This window comes from Rhagoletis pomonella, unplaced genomic scaffold (assembly GCF_013731165.1).
Source record: "Rhagoletis pomonella isolate Grant_MI unplaced genomic scaffold, Rhpom_1.0 Rhpom_scaffold_00002, whole genome shotgun sequence".
Taxonomy (NCBI): Eukaryota; Metazoa; Arthropoda; class Insecta; order Diptera; family Tephritidae; genus Rhagoletis; species Rhagoletis pomonella.
Window position 1 is genome coordinate 100,672,079 of NW_023458556.1, and position 1,561 is coordinate 100,673,639.

Genomic DNA, 1,561 nt, shown 5'->3' on the forward strand with positions numbered 1-1,561 from the left:
AGATGCATCTCCAATTGCCAAATGAGCCAACCTTTCAACCTCGGAGGAGAATTCCTGTAGAGTCTCGTTGGATTTCTGGCAGCGATTCTCCAGCTCCATCTGGTAAATCTGTCTCCTGTGCTCGCTACCATAACGTCTTTCCACTGCACCCATTAAGGCATCGTAATTGTTCCTTTCACAGTCGGGAATAGTCTGCAATATTTCCGCTGCAGGGCCTTTTAATGCCACGAACAGAGCAGCGGATTTATCGTCCATGCTCCAGTTGTTTGCTGTAGCCGTCTTTTCGAACTGGAGCTTAAAGGCTTGGAAAGGAATCGTGCCGTCAATGGATGGAGTCTTTACCTTGGGCGCGCTGGTCGAAGAAGGTGGACGATTCAACTGCATATCTCGGAGACGACCTTCCAATTCTTCTACCTTCGCCTCAACTTTCTCCTTAATTAGCTCTTCGATTTTGTCTTGCCGCTCCTCGATTTTATCCTGTCTCTCTCTCTGAGTTCCGCATTATCTTTGAATAAATTCTGCTCTAGCTGAGTAATCTTTTCATCTAGCTGCGATGACATGTACATGTTCTGGGCTTCCAGCTGCGACGACAGCTGTGATGACATCTGGGACATGGCGGCTAATAAAGTGTTCATGTCCATAACTGTTGATGAACTAGGAGCCTTTTGCTGTTCTTCAACCTTCCCGGATGTCTGCTGCACATCCTTCGACGAACAAGCAGCCTCATCCTTCTGTTCGTCCTTCGTTGATGTCGCGTCGTCCTCACGATGGAAGTCGTATTTATCAACGTCGATACCTTCCTTTTCCATAGCCTCTCGCAGCCGTGATAGTAATTCCACTTTTCTTCCGGAGGTTGCTAAATTTCATTTCTCCAACTTCTGCTTGAGTTCCTCAATCTTTAGATCCTGAATTTTCGCCATTTTCAGTAGTTTATTCTTCGGGATTTATTTAACAATCCCACTTCTGACACCAATTGTTACGATTATCCCATGAACGAAAGACACAAGATCACGTAAGAACAAAAGAGTGAAAAAAGTCGATTTTTTTTAGCGGGTTCTACGCCATCTTGTTTCACTGGAAAACGGGCGAAAAGTAAACAAAGCAAAGAAAACAACGAAAACCAAAATTAGCCAAAATTATTGTCAGCCACTTTAAGCGCACAATTTAGGTAAAATGATGCAATAAAATGCTTGAAAATGTGTTGTCATGTTGAATTAATTCTTCTTTACTTAAATAAAAGTGTAAAATAGTGGTGCTTGTGATGTAAACAAACGCTCAGCTGACGAACCCGCTTTCGCAAACTTTTTTCTCAAAACCAGTTACAAATACAACGCCGCGTTCTTACGTGATCTTGTATTTTTGGTTCATGCGATTATCCTCGAAACCTTGAGGGATTTCCCAAATATACATGGGCTCGTATCGCTGGATTGTTAAATAAATGCTAACGATGACCAAATTGTAGCACAATTAACTTTATTGTACAACAAACAATTTACAATACTTGCTAATACAGTAAAAACACTTTACAATACTTGTTAAAGCAATAACAACGCTTTACTAC